Raw genomic sequence first — 20,618 nt, 5'->3', positions numbered from 1 at the left:
TGTTATGACAACTATTTCAATTCAGAGTGATAGCCATGGAGATAAATCCAGATAAAAAGCCATGGCTACAAGAAAAAATGCCAAGACTTCAACTTTCATTAATCTGCACTGATTCTGAACCAAGGTGTTTTGATGCCTTTCAGATCATAAGAAACATGATGGACAAGGTGAACAGAACATTTACCCTGAATCGACCTTCTCACAATTTGGAAAATGATAAAAACCCCACATAACTGCAAACTGTAGACATGTCTTCTCATGTTGCTGCTGTCTTGTTGTCTGTGGTGGGAAGGTATTTGGTTGCTTCTCCAATAGTGTCAATTTATTATCTCAGGTCTGGGTCTATATGGCTGTTGGCTGTGCCGTTGCCAGGTCTGTGGTGCTGAGTCCAGTAAGCTCAGATTTGGGTGTGATTCTGTAAATGTTTGCTTGGTTTTCCAAATTAAATGATTGATGGCTGTGAAAGGCCCGGCGCAGGGCCGGGGTTTGTTTCATAGCCCACAGGCTTCTGAGTCTGATTAACTTGTTTACGCAGACAGAGAACGGGGATGGGTGTAGGCGAAGGGAGAGACATGAAGTTTGGATAAAAGATGGACAGAATGTGTCTTAATTAGTGTAGATTCCCATCATCCCTCCTCCCTTCTTAGAATCGAACATGACACATTTTGGAAGGGAAAGTAGGAAAATCATGTCTGGAAGTCTTTTTTTTTTTTAATCGAAAAATGCATCTAGGATATTCAAACTCTCTGTCTCCTTCTTTCTTACCCTGCAAACATGACGTCCATGACAAATCAGCAAAATCAAGTTGAGAATGAAGAGAGGTTTATTATGTTGTCGTCAATATTCAGCTTCAGCTGTTAGGTATTTGTGTGCCATCTTTGGCTCTCTATACAGAACATTGTTTTGTGGTTTTGGGTTTGCAGATGAGATAAACCAGTAGATGCATCATTGGCCACAAAATAGGCTTCACAGCTGCCAAACACATTTTCTGGTCAGTGTGACACAGCTCCTCTTTTCTTGTCTTGTAGGAGATTAATAGTCCCGGTGAGTAACTACATATGAAATTGTCTCGCAGTTTGCAAAACAAAGTGGTAAACTTCGGACTACGCAGTTGACTGTTGCGGACATTTTTCTAAACTGCAACACCAAGGGGAATATGGTCACCCATTACAGAAGACATCAAAGTATCCTCAAAATCCCCCAAAATTCTAGCAGTGCAGTGACATTAGTGGAGCCACTTCTTAACAGCTTCAAAACTACTTGGGGGTATTTTAACCATTTCTGTTTATCTTTATGGCGAGACGGCACCTTGATGAGGCTTTAAAACAGCAGAGCTCCCCTATTTCCTTTATTGCACTCCGAATATAACTCCTTTGAGATTTATCGCAATGACCTTGAGCATTTCCTAATGCACATAAGAGTTCTTCACTGGCATAAGGAAGATAAGAAATGCCTTAAGGCACCTGCTCCCAGGGAAAAAAAACCTCCCTTGGTGTCTGAATAGCCTATCCTACCTGTTAACGTTACACTCCCTTCTCCCGTCCTCAACCACAATTAGCTCACCTTTAGTATAAAAGTCCTTTTTGGCCTGCTGGCCAAGGCAGCAGATGTTACGTTGGCCTGTTCACGCAGACATGCTTGATCCAAGATGATTGGCCATAATTATAGGCTGTAAGCTGATAGTGGGGGAATAGGCAGCCTATTGAGATGTCAGTCCTCCCGGTGCTTATGAATGCATTCAGGCACTGTCACGGGTACAGCCCCAACAGCATGAGGGTTGATAGAGTGAGGGGAGGTAGCTGCAATTTTAATAGGAACACCTGGAGAAGTGGACTGCTGTTAAACAGTGGAAGGTTTGTAAGTGTGGGAGAGTGTTGGATGAGGACAACGTTACAGCTGGTATCTTTTAAGGGGAAAAGATTTTGTTGACATTTTCAAGAATTTGAGATGATGTTTTGATCACACACACATACACATACACACATTCATATGTTTCTTTTTGTCTTCAATTTAAAGGAATAGTTCAACATTTTGGGATATATGCTGGTTTGCTTTCATACTGAGAGTTAGATGAGGAGACTCTCCTTCAAATTTAACGGACAAACGATCTTCTCATAAAACTCTCAGCAAGAAAACATATAAAGTGTTTTCCCCAAAATGTCTAACTATTCCTTTTAACTGCCTGTCTAACGATCCCTACTGTGAAAGTTTTACTTGAATGAAGAGCTTTTTAAACTATGAGTCGAGATACCTCTGGTGTGTCCCCACATGACCAGAAATGCAATCTTTTTTTAATGAGTTTTGGTCCCAGTAGAAGAAAAAGTTTGAAACCTGCTGCAGGGGGGCATCAAGTATTTGTCATCAGCTCACTGAATGAATCACTGGCTTGTTGCGCTGTCCCTTCAGACTCCAACAAAACAAAGTTAAGCAAGCGACTTCAGCAACTTTGTCACCATGGAAGATAAGAGAAAAGGAAAACAGAGAGAGAAACTGGGGAGTAAGAGGAGGAGAGAGAGAGGAACGTAGGACAGAAGAGGAAAATCAGAGAGGGCAGTATGTTGGGAGGCACCTAATTGTCTACTGCAGCATGTAATGACAAGCTTACTTCGCATCAATCTTTCATTATTAAGAGCTATTTCTGTCGTGATGCAGAAGCAAACAGATTCATCCTCGGGACGGCGCTGAATTAGGAGCGAGACACCAGTCTATCCACTGACTAAGCAGTAAAAAAAAAACAAAAAAAAAAAAGGAGAAGACAAAATAATGGATAAATGTCAACGGATGACGCTAAATTGAAATGAGAATTTGTTTCCTGATTTCTTAGAAACAAAAACGGAACAAGAGAAGCTCATGTAATATTAAATTTGTAAGAGGAAACTTATATTTCTAACATCAAATGATATGCTGGAGGCGATAATGAGTCGCTTGAGTCGGTATCACTTCCTAATCGGGTCAATATGTGATTTAAAATGCAAATCATGGACAGGAAGCTATATCAAAGGTAGACTTATTGATTTTTTTTATATGATATTAGGAAAAATAGTTTTGCAGCACAAATGTAAAAACTATAGATTTGTATTACAGGCAAAAAAACTCCTAAACTCAATGACTAAAATCTAATTTTCTTTCCAACAGTGAACTTCTAATGTATTTCAGTTGTGTTCCTTAAAGCATTTTACCCTTGAGAACACTGCCCCCTATCCTTGAAAACTATATAGCAACTCCTGTGTACAAGCTTACCCTAGCTCACAGGCAATCCATGTGGACTTGTGCAAAAGCTAAGCAGGGCTGAGCCTGGTCACAACCTGGAGGGAAGACTAGAATAATAACATAATAAATGAGAGGTGCTAGGATCAGTGTTTTATTTTCCCCACCACTAAGCCTAACCAGAATTTTTATAAGGTTATTTTATCATTAGAGGAGTTTTTGTATTAATTTTTTTTTTTTGCCTGTGCAAGTGCACCTCAGGCTGTAGATCGCCTTCTTTTAAACCTAACCCTGCTGCTCCAGAACAAATATGATAGATGACAGAAGAGGAGGAAGCTTAAGTGAAACTTTTAATTAAAAACCATCGCTTCATTCTGTATGTATTGTATATTGCACCGGTCCATTCATCAGCTATTAGCGTGAATCAGTGAAACATTGAAATTGCCGTGAATGGTTGAGAGTGAGTGAGCCGGGCACCGTGCCAAGGCAGGTCGGACGTGGAGACGAGGACGAGAGAGGATCAAGAGTGGGTAAATACAGAGAGAGAGAGAGAGAGAGAGAGAGAGAGAGCTATGTCTGTGTGGATTTGACTCATCTCCATCCTCCTAATAACCCCACTGGATAAAATATGCTTTGAGTGGAGATGATTACCTCTTTATCACTGTTCTCTATATTTATCCCCCCCTCTCTCTCTTCCTCTCTACAGCTTGTAGTCTCTCTCTCTCTCTATCCCTCTCTCCCTCTCTCTCTCCCTCTCATCCTCTCTCTGTACTCAGGAAAATAAGCCTCAGTCTCAGTGATGCTGTTCACTTCTCAAAAGTCCTGAAGAGATTAGCACTTTGAACTCATGTGGCTTCATTTAAACTTCGGCGCTTTCTTAACTTTTAAAGGTAAAGTACATCAGATTGACACACGAGTTTGCTTCAAAGCAGCAGGAAACTTGCGTGTAAGATACTAAGGAGAGGCGAAGTGCAACCGGAACTTCATTTGATTCTGTGTGGTGCAATATCACGTTGACATTTGTGATCATGCAAATAATTAACAATCCAAGTCTGGAACATAACAGTAACTAACAGGATGTCGTGTAGTTCCTTCCGTTTGTCTAGACAGCGATGGTGCATTTTTAATGAGCTAGAAGAGTTGTGTCACAGTGGGAGACCAGAAACAACCAGAATACAACAGAAGAGTGCCCACACACTAGAATCACAGCTAACCCTAACCCAAAACAGGTCTTCCACAGGCAAAGATGTCACAATAATTTCTGCACTGATTTCAGTGTGCTGTTACAATAGCAAGCACTACCTTATTCTCATGGTGCTTTTTTAATGATGTGATCTTGTTTATTTAATATTTCTTTGATATTTATATTTTTCAGTGTTTATTTCAGTTGCTTCCTTGATTTTTATAAACACCCCAGGGTTGCCAGGCAACTAGTGGAGAAAGTCACTAGTTACAGTATGTTAAGTCCCTGTATAACCACAACTTGTCGGTTTTATATTTCTGTTTGCGTGCAGATTAAATAAACAAGATGCAGCGTCTCAACTGCTAAGCTTTAGCTGTGCTGGTAAGCTTATTTTTGATCTTTGGATGTATCAAGGCTAACTGTTTCCCCATGCTTCCAGTCTTAATGCTAAGCTAAGCTGAGCTAATCGCCTCCCTGCTCTATAGCTCCACTTACCGCACAAACATGAGAGTTGTATCGATCCTCTCATGTAAAGAAAGAGCTGAATTACCCAATATGTAAAACTATTCGTCTGAGCACACATCGTTTCCTCCGAGTGAAAGTGTTTATGGATTAAACGTCACCGAGGGAAGGCCGAATGGTGTGAAAAGATGAGATCAGAAGGGTGGATATGAAGTATTACATGCACTGCTATGCTAGTAAAACCTCACGGGAGATGTCTTTTTTTTTTATGCAAACAAATAAATTGTTGTTTAACTTCAAATTCTAAAATCAAGTCCAGTATATTCATTTATCTTAGAACACTGGTTCCCAACCTGGGGGTCCTGACTCCAACTAGGGGTCACCAAAACTTCACAGGGAGTCGCAAGGCCTTCTTGTTTTTTAAAGGGGTGTGAGAAAGAAAATGTTCTTTTGATATACGTCTCAGTATTTATTCATTTCTGTGAAGAAAACAAATACATTTTGTATCTTTATTTATTTATAAAACCTAAAGATATAAACTTCTTGCGAGGATAAGGGATGTGTTGACATGAGCATAAGCCGTATTCACAGCCTTCACTCGCAAACATCATGTTGAAAAGAAGCCTATTAAATATACATGATAGTAAAACATTTATATACAGACATAGAATTGCATAAAAAGTTCCTAAGAATATAAGGAAAATTCATCTCTGATGGGTGTCGTCAGTGTACTCAATGGTAACATAGAGGTCCCTTAAAGAAAAAGGTTGGGAACCACTGTCTTAGAAAATGGATAATAATTCTGGATTCAGAAAAACAAAATGATTGGTACGATGTAACTTGATGATATTTCACTTCAGCCAGAGAAGTTGAGGATATGCCTCCAGTCAATCGTTGTGGTCTAAATAACAACATTTACTCACGATACCTCCCTTTGCACCAGCGTGCAATCGCTCGACTTTCTCTCAAAGCCCATGTTGTTCTTCTGCACTACTGTAAAGTGCTCTGCGGCTGAGCGGTGCTGTGGTGGCCTGAGATCCCCATTGTATGTGCAGATCGTCGGGCAGAGACTGTTTTCCCAGCTGTCTCAGGCACGCCAGGCATGAGAGAACGACGGAGGAGTGACGGATCCATATCCCTGAGGATTAGCATGCAGAAGACATCCTGGTGTTGAGCAGGAGCGGATTTAAAAGCACTTTGCTGATAATAATGCAACTCTGAAGTTGGCAGACTGGGGAGGAGGACTCGCAGGACGAGATCCCTTTAGGGAAGAAAGAGCAGAGAGGAAAAAAAAAAAAAAAACAGCGCACTGCTGGAGAAAAGAAAACACAACCTCATCCCTAAACTCTTTGAACTAGGAACCACCTGCTCTCTCTTAAAACAACTTGTCTGGCTTTTTATTATTTTGCTGCGCACCACTATAACATATGCTGGAATGGAGAATTGTTTCATGTGTTGCTCAGAGGAAATTTGTGGATGTGCTTTTCATGTGGTCATATTCTTCGTGTTCAAGCTCTGCATTAAAGGATCTCACTTTGTTGATGTTATGACACGTGAAATTTCCCGTCATATACTGTGTTTTGTGCATACGAGACATTCTTGTACAGTTGCAATTGATTTAATTTGCATTTTTGAAATCGAGTGAAGGGAAACCTTGCAATTACAGCTATTACTAAAGGAAGTATACTTGGCAGGAACATGAATATGTAAATGTGTCCTTTGTGTTTCGGTTTCTGTCAGGTACAGTTTGCAGAGCAGAGAAGTTACTCTTTTCGTGTGATGAATGAAACTTTATACAAAAACCTGAAGTCCCAATGCTAAAATATGTTCACACAGTTATTAACTTGCATTACCAACAGATCTGGTTTTATTTGTATGTTTGGAATTGGAGTGCTGGACCATATTACGGTAAAGGTTTGGCTCTCAATGAAACATTACATAGCTTAATTCAATTAAGTGTCTTTGACTTCTTTTCCAACTTTCATTTTTTATGCCAACCCCACTTTCATTATAACATTTCAAGGAGCTCTTTCTACAACTTTTCCTACATTTCACACAAAGTTGAGCAATGCCTCTGAAAATCTGTTTTCAAAGCTCTTTGCAGTGGGTGTCTAGACATCTCAATCAGTAATGATATGGAGGCTGTCAGAAAGAGATATGTTCATCCATTGCATTCATCTCAGCAGGCATCAAAAGCCTGCGACAGCAGCCTCCGTCACACCACAGGTGGAGGATACGCTGTGAAATGGCACCATTGTCATCTCTCCGTACCATCTGCCTCACTTTCTCTGGCCCCCTTCCGTTGCCACTTGTTGTCGTCACAGAGTGGCCACAATGGGCTGTCGTCTTGTAATGAACCCTGAGGGTGCTAGGCACTGATTTAAAGTCCCATTATCGTCACAATGCCGAGGGACTGTAGGAATGATGACTGAGATACAGCAGTTTGCTGGCTCTGAGCACAGATGGTACTTTTTCACACAGTAACTGGGTAAACACTGTGTGCTGCTGGGGAAATAAAGGTGAAAGTGTGTGTCGCAACAGATTGGTGTTTTTGCTTTTTCTTATTTGCCTCCGTCTGGTCAGTAAAAGTCCTCAGGAATCTGTTTTGATGAGTCACTTCTGAAAACAGAAATGAAGTTGCAATGTGCTGCATCACTGAAGTGGAAAATGAAGGAAGGCCTTACGAAATATCTTTAAAAAAAAATGCAGGTATGTCATCAACATGCAGAAACCCTTTGTAGCGGTGAAAAAAAGAACACGACTTCTGTTCTGGACGATTGTGTTGACTCTTGTTGCCCAAGCTGCCCCGTGTCTTCGCTCTCTCCATGTGAGCTGTGTTTGAAAAGGCACCGAGCAGCGTGAGGCCGCAGCGACTGTGTCCGCTCATGTCACATGGTTCTTTTCATCTCTCCATGCTGCCATTATGGCAGGTCACGGGGTGAAGGGCACCACAGTGGCAAAGCATGCTGGGATACATGGACTGTGAGTCACTCTCCCGCGGGCGCTCGCAGCCTTTAGGGGTTGGCGGTACTTGTTGCTAGGGTACGCTGGCAGCTGCTTGAGCACTGCGTGGTAACCAACCTATGAGGCATTAGTTCTGGTCAGACCCCTGTAGGATGTTTTTCAGCACCTGCATTTTAATTCTTCATCTGTATTCAAATGGAGGACTATTGTAGACTAATATGTGTATGAAGAACGTCTATCTTTTATCTTTAGTGGAAAAAAATGCTTCAAACTTAAGCCTTCAAACCCTTAAAGTCAATTAGAATTCATTTTTGCTCCTTACTTGTTCTTATTTTGACAAACTGCAATTACCAAAAAGAAAAATATGTTAATTCATGTATTTTTCTGCAGTTGTTGTTTATGTTGTTCATTGTTAATAATATCAATTCAGTTCCATCACTCTTACAGGCAACTAACAAGCTATGTTGCTGATGTTGTTGCTGTGATTTCAGCACTTTCATAAGTAAGTAATCCCTTGACATATAGCAGAACTACAGCTGAAAACGTTTGGTGAACAAAGCATGGTGTGCTGGACTAGTTCTGACAGTTAACAATGCGTTTCCTAGCAATGCCAGCTCTCAGTTGTTAAACTCTATATCCTCAAATACATCTAAAAAACAGTTTTATCCTCTGAAAAGCTGAAAACTATGCACAACAGCTGTAGCATCATGATAGCTTACATTTCCTCATACACAAAAATGAGGGGAATTCAAACTTCAGTTTGACTCAAACTTGGGGGATTTCAGCCTTTAGCTGTATGATGGACATGCTACGTGTGGATTTCCAAACAAAACCAGCCAAGGATTACAGATGCTAAGCTTGTCACATCACTCACCCTACAGGATGGAAAAAAAAAAACATTTGGATCAAACACAATCTCATGTCTCATTCCTGATCAGCTTTCCCAAGAATCAGTGAAATGACTTGTGGGAATGATGGGAAAGGTGTTGCATTACGCACGGAGAGAAGTCTGTTTGAAGCAGAGCGTCAACACAGATTTGTTCCTACGGTTGATGGTTTACATTTAACAGGTTGATTAGTATATCTAATCGCCACGGCTGCCAGTTTTATGTTTTTTCCCTTTACCTTTCTGGTTCTATAAAGTTGGCTTGCGTCCTCTTGTGAAATTAGTCTTCTACTTATAAATCCTGCTAACCTGCCAACATTTCACCGTTTGCTCCAACAATGTTCATAATCCAACAATGTTCTTAATCCTCTGTGGATAGACATGAAAATCCACAGCACAGTGCTATTAAACCAATCAGACAAATCTCAGGCACTGAGAGAGAAAAGCAGATGGAATAAAGTCAAATGGCAACTAAACAAGAATTGTTTTTTATTTTAAAAAAAAAGTATATATGTCCCATTGCACTCAATATTTGAGCCAGAAACATTCAAGCAAATTATACATTTATGGCTGCTATTGGCCAAAAGTTTGACCTTTATGAAGACAAGGTGATAATCTCTGGACAGTAGTGCGTGCTGAGTTCACACTGTGAATGAGGTTGTGAAAAAGAATAGTGCATCCTCTACAACACTAGCCAGCTCATCAGGCATGCGGTCCCAGCTGGCATGGAGGCAATATGAAACACATAAACCCTTCTGATATTAATGACTGTCGAGCTGAAAGGCTCTGATGCTATTCAGAGATAGGCGCTAAATGTCCCTGAGTACTGAGAACACAACATTATACGCATTCATATAAATATCCTCTCATCTCCGCACAAGACTAGCCTGTCCTTGAGTTCCCATGAAAATAATAAGAGGTGGGCCTCCTGTAACTCAATACCCAGATATTGCCTGCAGTGGTGGCGCCCAGAGATGAAATGAAATCAGAACAAGGTGATGACAATGATGCCACTTGTGGTCGAGTTGGAGACTTAAGGATTCATTCTGCTCATATTTCAACCCCCCCCTCCTCCAATCTCCACCGTCCCCCTTTAGCCTCCCCTTGGCACTCCTTGGCATTATAATAATGCTGGTAATAATAATAATAATAAACAAAAACCAAGTTACAACGTGTCACACGTAAGATGACAAATTAACAACGATAGGAGGCAAATGGTAACATTTATAGGTAGGAAACAGAAATGAAACTGGAACAGATTAAAATAAAAGTCATGAAAAATGAAAAACTCAAAGTCAAGTAAGGAAAACAAATCAAATAATTCGACTCAATAGACTTGGAGATTACAAATGATTCAAATCCTTTCTTTCAGTCAAGCACAAAGATTCGTAGCCATTAACGTACAATTTAAGCAATCAATTCATAACGCTGCAATATTACACACATTACACACAATATGACTGTTTGAAAATCAGATTACAGTATGCTTTATCGGTAAAAATTGAGCCTTTAAGCACTGTTTAGAAGATTATAGCCCAGATATTCTGAAATTGAATTATTGTAGTTTTTGTCGATTTAGCAGTAAGTTTGAAACAAGGACTTAACATACTGCTACAGTGTATGTGATGAGCTGAGCTGACAATGAGCTCCAATGCTGAAAGGTATTGATTCAGTCACTTCTACTTCCACTACTGAACACCTCATAATAAGCTCTCAAACAAAAGTGTGTATTAAGAAGAGATTCAAAAGATGATATTGATCCAGGAAGAGGCCCTTACTGAGTCAAGCCTTCACTTTGCACTGACAAGAGACTTCTGCTTGGTAATCTAAAACTATGCACAGGCTCACGTGAGGCTAATTTTTTTTTTTAATTTGCCACATGCCACATACTAGTTTTCTTTTCCCAGTAGATGGGAAATATGAGGATGTAAGTATTTCTGTGGGTTGACAAGAGCGCCAGTGCTGTGCGGAAAAAAAAAACTGTGGGTGGAAGATAAAAGCTTAGACATGGTCGGGCATCCCCACCAGCCAGGCCCCTAATCAGTTCTTGAGACGGGCCAAGAGGCTGTCATCTCTGGGGGGTCCCAAACGTCCTTTAACGCCCAGATCTGTCACACACCTGCCACTGTCTTTTATAGAAGCTGAGAGGCAGCTCGTACACTGGATCTGTGCCGATGAGACCAGTTATCAGCCCCTCCTGCAGCACTTCAATAACAACGTCAGTGTCAGATTCCCCTTCAGCAGCGCACTACACATGGACGGGGGGCAATCAAAGGCCACTCTTCAACATTAGGGAAGATTGGCCTGAATTTAACCCTCGCCTGTCCTTCTCTCAAGAGCCTTTAACAGACTGGAAACTAGTAGTGCACCAGTGTCCAATTTCTCTGCTAGTTTACCCTCTGAACTGTGAGGACGGATGGAAGGGTAGCTTAGCCTCTTATCGAGACCTCCAGGGACGGGTAGTACTGAAGCTGGATGGGCCCAAGAGATCCTCGATTTCATTACATGCCTGTTAGGAGTTGGTCTTTGTTGTCTCGCTGTCCCCGTTGTATCCTGTGTGGGAATTCCCCTTAAACAGCAAAGGAGTTGTGCACCATTTGTTTGAGAGAGAGAGTGCTGATTAATTTGCGGATTATTGAGCAGATTCATGTCTTAAAGTTCGCCTGACAAACACGTTTTACATCAAGTTGGATGGGAAGCTAGCCGTTAAAGGGTGAGTTCATCTGAATTATAACCATGCAGATAGTTTTGGTTTTATTTTCCCAGGATTTGACGTATCTGTCTCTGAGATTTATTTTGAATTTTGAGTTCAGAAAACAGGGAAAGTGTTAAATTGATGGAGGTTTGTTTTGTTTTCTTCCCCCTAGCAGTAAGTTCAAGTGGTTTCACTAGTCTATAAATATGTATTTCACCCCTAGTATTTTTACTTTGGCTATAATTTTCATAATTTTAATTTCTCCCCCCCAAAAACGGTGTCTCTTTTATACTTAAAAATCCACAGAAACATGTCAGCATTTTGTAGAGAAAGTAGTTCCAAAGAAAACTTTCGCCAGCTATGTCTATGGATTATCCGGAGTGTTGAGGACTATGTATTTAGAAACATATGCTGCTTTTTTTTTTAATGTAATTCGGCACTGGCGAAATTCCATTCACCTCCATTGTATCAGGCTGGGTGCACAAATCTCCGAACCTGGGCGAATGAAATGAAAACAATCAGCATGGCTAGAAAAATTGGCTAAAAATAAATGTAAGTGAAGCATTAAATTAGGATAACTCTACACTTTTAGCTAACTATATCTGCTCTAAAGTGGACTAAGAAGACTTTTAGACTTTGCTGTTCAGAGTATATTGGCACTGACTGGACTGTGTGTGGTACACAATTTGCTCAAATGAGGTCAGATTGGGTAGATTGTCAAGGATATCATTATCGCCTCTCGTTGCCCAGAGTGCGGTGCCATGGTCGATCATCAGCACTCCGCGCTGCCAGTACGTCTTGTTGCCCACCAAACACAACATTCCCCATCAGCTTCAAGACCGCAGCTCCACACTGTTGGGAGATGTGTAGCTTTTCTTTCCGCATATCATTCATGTACCTGTTTTCTCAGCAAAATGGGAGATGAGTGGAGGAATTACCGTGGAATTATTTTGGGATGTTGTACTCACTCTGAAATCTTCATGTCTGGCGTTTGAAAAGCACAAGCCAATGTTAAATTATGGGCGACAGACATAAACAAAATGGTAAACCCAGACTGGTTGCTGTATTTGAATTGGACTGATTTGCCCTTTGTGAGACCAAGACCTTAAAGCAACGCTGACAAATCCCACCTCTGGCCCACCACAGATGGCATAGCGATCGACCCAGGCAATGAATAAAAGAGTAGGTGTTGAGCCCTAATATCCCATGTCTAGGACTGTAGCCATTCTGAGGTGACAGTGACAGCCAAGTCAAACAGCGAAACTACACTCAGCATTAGCCACACTGTAATAGCCACTACTGAAAATGTCAAACTACGCCTTTTTTTTCCCCCGTGCAGTTACAAATTATTCCAAGGTTTAGCTTTAATAATCAGATTACTGTAAAAACCGCTCATTTACACTCACTTTAACCCTAATGAGCTTTGCCGCTCACATAAACAAATACTTTTTCCCTCCAGTCGTATTATATAGATCAGTACAAGCAGCTAATTGAAAAGAAATTGATGCTCTCCTTGGGTTGTGTTCACTGACTTCTGTACAATCAGATAATTCATCTGTTCTCTCTCTCTCTGCTCCTAATCCACTCGGCTTTGGCCCGCTGACCAAGCCACAGTCAGACTCAATTCATGTTATTCGACCATTTCATCAGGCTGAAAGCAGCACACTTTCACAATTATAAAAATATTTATTTTCTTCAGTTCCTTTAATTTGGCTTCGTGCTCTGGCTTGGCGGAGTTTATCCACCACATGGCATAAGCAGAGGATGTGTGTATGTGCTTCTGTGCAGGTGTGGTGTTTTACTCAATGTCATCTGTGCCCTTGTGGATGATGGTGTTACTGGGTGGAGTTAAAGGTTAAAATAAAAGAAAACTTTCAGAGCCCGAGAGAAAATAATACATGCACAGCCCTGTGAAACCAACCAGCCTTCTTTTCAAATTGTAAGTGTGCAGGAAGCAGAGATATAATTCATAACTCATTTACAGCCTGCCTCATAAGATCAGGATGACTCAGAATTTATAGTGAGGCATTATTCTTATTAGGCTTGTAAAAGAAGGCATTAGACCACGCCAGGCATTAGTAAAATTCACTTTACCTAACAAGGGGCAGGATGAGGTGAGAGAACACTTAGAGTCACCCAGAGCTCTACAAGGTGATGGCAGGATGCCCAATTTCATAACTAGTATGAAGTGCTCTAAAACTGATAAATGTGAGTAATTGTGGAAATAATCCAGGCTTTCCTTAGCTAGTGGGTAAACTGGGAGGTAAGGAGCGAGGCGGAGGTTGACATTTCATCGGGATAAGCATCTCTATATTTAAATCTGATGTTTGTGTATGGTCGGCTTATTGCGTGCGAGGGAAGACAAACAGCAACTCATCACTGCACGTCAAATTAAACTCGAGCCTCTTCCATCCATGAGATAATGATGCAAGACTAAATAAAATAAACAAAGTGAAGGACCCCGATCCCCCACTCCAATGCCCCTCACGGATCCTGATTCTGCATGGCAGCTTTAGGAAATCCGGCTGTCCCAGGGTGTGTCAAATCCCACACGGAGGAGCCCGGAGGATGAGTGAAGAGCGCAGGCCTGGGTTTCTTTGATTTTCTCTTTTTATGACACGGTTCTCACATGACCAGATAACTTTGCAGTCTCTGTCAGACAGCTGGGCCAAGCCTACTTAGGCCATCTAGAGGAGGGAACAGGTGCGAAACAGCCACCTCGTTGGAAGAGGGTTGGAAGCAGTAGCTATCTGCGCGGCGCACGATTGAGAAGTCTTGAGAGGAATTGTTCACCTGTTGGCAGCACGGAGCAAACTTGAGAGGCCATGATCCCAGAGCTGAGGGGACAATTATTTATTTTATTATGTTTACACTTGGGTTAGCAAGAAAGGAAGGAACTGTGGCCATTTTTTATCCTAAAACTTAAATACTTATTATTTTTACTTTATTTATTATATTAGTTTTCTGTGCTTTTTTCCCCTTTAAGACTTGAACTATTTGCAGCAGAAACAGGCAGCTATTTTTACAGAAAAAGCTCTCATAAACTTGCCGCACAAAGAGCAACTAACTTAGAAACATAGTGGAGCATTTAGCAGGTGAAAAGACAGATATTTTTCTTCGTTTTGTGGACCAAAACAAAGGTAAAAGTAGAATGTCAGTGTTGGATTTAGGTCCATCTGATGGCCAGAAAGACAGCTTTAAATATTGCTTCATATGTGTTGGATGTGTTTCTCACCATAACAACTTTATATGGTGATAATATGTCAGTGTAGTGCTTCCAAATGACCAAAATCAGAGCTTAAACTAGTCCATAACACCGATAGTCATTATAGACAAAAAGATCAGGTTGACAAATATCAGAATTTCCCCAAAAAGCTAAATGTCTATAAGCAAAGTGGAACATCCAGGCCAGAACCCTCAAGGGAAACATTAACAATCTGATATAAGATTAGGACAAAAGCAATTAATTTGTGTGTTTTGTGTCAAACAGCTGTCTAACCTCCAGGCCAGGGTATTAAACTGAGGATGACTGCAGCTATCAAGTGCATCAGTTCCTCTAGAAGTGAATTTTGCCCGCTTATAGGCACAGTTTTGTGAGAAATATTCTTTATTAAGTCCCTTAGGGTGCAAACACCATTAAGGAATATGGATTCCATCCCATTTGTGCCATCATCAAAGAATCAAATTAACATCTGTCGTTGTTACTTCAATTTTCTAGTGACATAAAAGTGTCATAAAATTCCAAAGGGTTCGCCATAAGCGGAAAGGATGTAAATATTTTGCTCAGGAAAATGTAAAATTATGCCAGAGTTGATGCTGAGAAGTGATGTGTTTTCCCACTGACAGTTTCTAATGGTTTTGTGTTGAGACATTAGTCCATCATCTCCAGCAGGCACCAACCCTGAATCTTCTCATTGATCCCACACAAAACAAATGGCAAGCTCAGACAGCGGGACACAATGCTTCATCCTGCCCAATCCATTAACCCCTATCACGAAGCTCCCACACTGATGATGGAATGCGCTGATGTCCCAATGATAGACAGAGAGACAGAGCACAGAGAGGGAGAGGGAGAGAGGGAGAGGGGAGAGGGTAGGGGAGGTGGAAAAGGTGCAGTGGAGGAAAACAGGGAAGCAGAGGCAGTATTTAGAAAGAAAGAGATAAGGAGGCATGCAGAGAGAGACAGAGTGAAAGACGAGAGAGACAAGGGTAAAGAATGAAGCTGCCATAATGTGCAAAGAAGTTCTGCTGCACTGCTCGTCGTATCCTAATGTGGCTGCATCACACAGTTAAAACCAAACCTTGTGAATCAAATTCTCCATCAGCACAAGGTATTTGCAGGAAAAAACAAAAAAAGCATCAATATACGACCATTTTTAGAAGAGGTAGGAATCTCTGAGCTTAAAATATTTTGTTGCATAGACTCTTCCTAAAGGTCAAGATTGCTCTGATTGATGTCTTTGCCCATAGCCACCATAGCCTTGACGTGTAGTTAGGCTACGTTTTTTGAACAGGGGCCACATGAGCTCTGTTGAGTCTTCAGCGTAGCTACACAGGCTACAACGTTAGGCTCTGCAGATATTCTTTAACCTCCCCGACGAAAAACAGCCCTGCGCTAAAAAATGCGAGGGCCTGTGTTGCTTCAGGTACTGGTGAAGCAATAAAAATACAATCCAGGAAGTTGTATAACATAGATATAGAGTAAAAATGGGAAATAGACTTTTACAATCATAATCATAAGTGTGAAAAAGAGATTCAGTGATTGACTTTTACAAACTAATTAAGATTTCTATCATTATCCAGCTCAAAACACAGGCTGAGTCACATTTTCCGGATTGTAAAGGTAGTCACGAAAAAATCAAATATGCTTGATATAATCGTGACAGCTCTGAGTAATCTTAAGCTCTATCAGGAAGTGAGAGGTTTGAATCATTAACCCTTGCACACAACACGGTAAAACATCCTTATTGTTCAAGGCGACCTGCATGTATTTTGCACACAACAGCGTAGACCACAGTCTTGAAAAACAGCTGCCGCAGCCAAACTGAGGGTATAATCGGGCTTTAAATTGGGCAGTGTTTTCCTGGCTTACGGGAAAACAGTAGCACCAGCAGCCACCGCGTACGCCGGCAGGTTGGGGAGAAGTCAGTGGGTCTTCATTAAAGCCAAACCGCAGAGTGAGGAGGAGGGAGGCCTCTGTCTCCCTGTGCTCTCTGGGCTGCGTTGGCTTTGTCAGCCCTTCTTTGTAATTAGAACAGACCTCCTCCTCCCACTGTAATTAACAGCAATAGGATGTGTGCTGTAATTCAGCCTCCTGCTTTGTCATGCTGATATGTTTCGTGGCCGGGTCTGATGCTGGGTGGGCCACATTTCATGCTGCTGCAGTGCGAAAATACAGAGCTTTTTTTTACACTATAACTCATTTTTTTTTACTCCCTTGTGAAATAGAATAAATAGTAAAGTGAGCATTTTTTAGAGATACTGAACTTATACTGAAGTGAGTTGACAAAAGTTTGACCCTGACGTTGATTGAAAGCCTCTGCTCTCTGTGTCTGTGCAGGCTATTGTTGAAGTCCTGCACAGGTCTCAGCAGGTCAAAGCAATCTAGGGTCAACCGATGTCGCGATCCTGCGGTACCCTCGTTAGTCCATTACAGGTCTGATGTCAGCTAAATAGCTTCCAGCTGTACAGATGTAGATGCAGCCTCAGGTCATATAGGAGAAAAAGGGCTTAATAGTAGAAGCATTGTGAAATGTCAAGACTGTCTTCCCAAGAAAAACGACATGATCAGTTGTAATGTCAGTCACCCGAAAAATGACCTATAGTTGCGTTTCAGTGACACATGCCATCTAGCGGCCGTATGACCTGAACAAAGGTCCCTAAACCTAACCAAGTAGTTTTTGTGCCTAAACCTAACCAGACTGTAACCATAGTGTTGTCACATCATAAAACATCGCAGTGATTTGTCGATTACTGCGGGGCGCCAGATAGAAAACACTCCTAAATGTCATCCTAGAGTGCACATGATCGTTTCACTTGGACGACTTGTTGGAAATGTCTCAGTAGCCAAGACATCAAAGTGCATGAGCTACCAGATGCTTATCACACGTAATAATATCCCTTCCAAATGATCAGAAGGCTGTATCTATTTATTTTCAGCTGATGAGTGTGAACAAATGTTTCTCAGTGGTTTTACGCTGACAAGTCAAGACATAGATGGCTGCCACCAAAAAGTTCTCTGCATGCATCTTCTGTTTTGATGTGGTGAGAAAGAGCTGTGATTACCTAATCCTGTTGAGGCTGACAGGGAGACCGTAGCGGTGCTTTTGATGCCGCAGGGCGCGGCATGGGCCAGATATGCCCGGAGGGACATCATCGTTAATATGAGGTGGGTGTGTTTTATGTACCTTGGTAGATCTTTACTCCTGGCTGTCCTTCAGCGGGCTCAAATTTACAAAACCCTACCGCTGAAGCATTCAGCCCGTCTTCTCCTGCTTCACTCACTCAGTCGTGTCTCTCTCCTAACAAGACTGTGATTGGATGATATTTTTAACCTGTTTGTCCAAAGGTCCTTGGCATATTGAGGAAAGGAAAAAAAAGAGAGATGAGTGGGAAGAAAGATGAGCCGTCATCGTAACACATTTGTGTCAGGCGGTGTCCGATGTGTTGCAGTAATCTATGGGAGCACTTATGTCTGTGACATGAAGGGGCATTCATCACATTCCTCCTCAGTCTGTGGCATGAGAACGCCGGCAGAAGAATTTCAATGCGACACTCAGGCAATACATCACGGTGGACGTTCCTTCACGGCGTGGTGAGGCACGTTCGACACATTAGCCTAGCATTTTGAATATCCTCAGTATTGGCGTCAGGATGCACCAACGCTGCCTTCTCTAATGTTCCAAGATGTCAACAAATATTGGGCTTGAAAAGGGGTCCAAGCAGGCGGGAAAAACAACCTCTAAAACTTTCAGATGAAGGTGTCCATTATGCTATGTTGGTTAACCCAAAGAAAGAGCAAGAACAGGTCAAAGACTGTAAACATCTGTGTTGAAATGCCTACGTCTAGACAACATAGAATAGTAAAGCAGTGGCTGTGGGCCAGGTAAACATTAACTGGAACTCCAACACACAACCTATTTTTGTTCCAGCCAAAGACTGGAAAAGCACTTATCTCTGTAAATGGCACAATATCATTTTCCACCGTCCTGGGATTTTTTATTACAGCTCAGAGACTCTGGGGTGCTAATTAAAATGGAGTCATGTCCCTTCAAGTACTTTTTTTCCTTTTTTTTATAAACCAGAATCTCTGCTCTCTTTGTCTTCTTGTATAGTGACTGTGTTTTCTCCATTAGTCAACATAGATGTAAAGCTGTCGATAGCTGCGTGATATATCGTCCGTGGAGATGTTTGTGTTGCTGTGCTGTAAGAGCACAAATACGGTGTTAAAGATGAGTTCTTGAGTGATAGTTCTTATAATGAATACCCTGTGTGTACTTTACTTTCTATAGGAAACAAGCAGTGTGAACCTTTGTGGCTATAATCAAGATTTATGTATGAACAAATGATCAAATCACTGTGTGTATTTGACAGGGATTGCCTATAATGATGAACCCACAGAGAAATATCACCAGACTTTGCAGCTCCCCTCAGCTCTCTGGAGCTTTTTGCATCTTTCAACTAATTGTTTTATTTTCCGGCCCATAAATGTCCGTCTTTATGTCATTTTTGGCCTCAGCAGGCAGCTGTTTTTAGCAGAAAAACTTTTAAAAAAAAAAAAACATCTGTACTCTGCTTGCCCAGCAACAAATGGCAGACAGACAGAGTTAGCGAGTCAAGCATTTAGCAGCGTAAAGAATGAATGCTAATGTTGCTCCATGTCTGCTGGACGTCAATAAGCAACTGTTTGCTAACACGTTCCCATCTCCATAAGATGATAAAATGTCAACGTTTTCTTTTCAGCTTGTCCTGCTGCTCTAGAGAGGCCAAAAATAAGTTATCGCAAGTTTAAAAGAATAAACCTTTCACCAACAACAAGTATTCATGTGATCCCTTATGGTAGCAATCATTGTATTTGGAAGGTTGTGTTTATGAGCTGCACTATACAGGCTTGAGGGGCTGAGCGCCATAAATTTGCGAGACACACTTTGAGTGAACTTTGAGTTCACTTGATCAGGCGGAGAAAAGGCCAGAAACAAGCCAAAACCAAAAGTCCTGATAAGAATGGGTTTCACAACATCGTTGATTTAAAGCTGGGGCGGTGATTATACAGTTAAGAGCCTCCGGGCTGAATCTTTACTACCGTTTGAGATAAAAAGGATGCACTATTAATCTCTTCTATCACTAACTTCTCCGTCATGAAAAAACACAAAAAGCAATTACCCAACAGCCTTGTTTAGACAGGACTTGCATGTGGCTGACATTAAATTTATTAAACCATTCAGAAATTAAACTGTCAACAGTTTAAAAATCAAATTACCCCGAGTGACAGAAAAAATTACACAGTAAAGATTCTGAAAGATAATCATGTGTACACCAAGCACGCACAGCACAGACTAGACTAGTGAGACAGCCATTATTATATATCTTTCAAGTGATCCAGATCTTGTGGTCTGATGAAAATTTGAATTGATATCACCTGTGTTTGTTTACACTCAGCACTAATGGAGTTTCACAAAATGCAATCTCTCCCTGGAGGAAGACCAGACCTGGAGTCAGTCCGAGCGCCGCAACACACACACACAAGCCCGTCTGAGATGCAGCTGTTTTCCTCATTGGATTTGTTTGTTGTTGCTGTAACACTGATGAGATCACTGCGTGGATTACACTCGTCTGACAGCTCCGTGTGACGAATCTGTTGAGGTGCTCCTTGCGAGAACGCGATCGGGCCAAGGTGTAATCTGTGGAATACAAACCGAATTTATGATTCATTACACGATTGTGTTTTCGTCCGTGACACGGGTAGGAGATAATGAAACCCTGACCTCTTTTATTGGTTTATTACGGTCCTGTCCATCTCCCGCTGATTAGCATAACATTATATGATTCTTTTTCACATCACACACCGGCTTCTCTCACAACAAATTACTTTGTCAGAGCTCTAAAAAGATACACATTTACTGTGAATTTGAAACAGTCTGAATCCGAGGACTGGATTTGTATGACTATAAGGGCAGGGACACAGAATGATGAGGGCGATGACAGGAAAGTCTGCTTCCTGT

General features: G+C 41.4%; 2 long non-coding RNA genes across 2 annotated transcripts in view; both read left to right on the top strand.

Annotated features, from left to right (window-relative positions):
- LOC137171580 (uncharacterized) overlaps nt 1–20,618 on the top strand; it is a 56,682-nt gene that overhangs the window by 5,768 nt on the left and 30,296 nt on the right. The gene's annotated exons all lie outside the window — the stretch shown is intronic.
- Nucleotides 17,014–18,343, top strand: LOC137172008 (uncharacterized). Its single transcript, XR_010924857.1, has 2 exons — nt 17,014–17,785; nt 17,966–18,343. It is a non-coding gene; the product is annotated as an uncharacterized lncRNA (long non-coding RNA).

The sequence above is a fragment of the Thunnus thynnus genome, chromosome 20, assembly GCF_963924715.1.
Source record: "Thunnus thynnus chromosome 20, fThuThy2.1, whole genome shotgun sequence".
Taxonomy (NCBI): domain Eukaryota; kingdom Metazoa; phylum Chordata; class Actinopteri; order Scombriformes; family Scombridae; genus Thunnus; species Thunnus thynnus.
The sequence above is the reverse complement of the archived record's forward strand: the minus strand, read 5'-3'. Positions and strand labels throughout refer to the sequence as shown.